Genomic DNA, 335 nt, shown 5'->3' with positions numbered 1-335 from the left:
AATAATATTATATTTAATATATTTTATTTTATTTAATATTTAATATTTTAATAATATAATATTTATAATATTTAATAATATAATATAAAGCCTTTTATTAAGTCAGTCTTTTATTATTTTAATAATATTTTATTTTATCTATATTTAATATATTTTATTTTATTTATATTTGATATATTATATTATATATTATTAATATATTATAATATAATAAAATTATATTACCCAATTATATTAACACATAGAATATTATAAATTATAGATATTTTAAACTAATTTCCTTCCTAATTAATTCCTGTATTTTCCAACTTAACTTAATTTCCTTTATTCCTAAC

The 335-nt window shown here is 9.9% G+C and overlaps 1 long non-coding RNA gene across 1 annotated transcript in view; it reads right to left on the bottom strand.

Annotated features, from left to right (window-relative positions):
- LOC119591256 overlaps nt 1-335 on the bottom strand; it is a 7,380-nt gene that overhangs the window by 6,376 nt on the left and 669 nt on the right. The window lies entirely within an intron of this gene.

This window comes from Penaeus monodon, chromosome 28 (genome assembly GCF_015228065.2).
Source record: "Penaeus monodon isolate SGIC_2016 chromosome 28, NSTDA_Pmon_1, whole genome shotgun sequence".
Classification (NCBI taxonomy): Eukaryota; Metazoa; Arthropoda; class Malacostraca; order Decapoda; family Penaeidae; genus Penaeus; species Penaeus monodon.
This window is presented reverse-complemented; position numbering and strand designations above follow the sequence as displayed.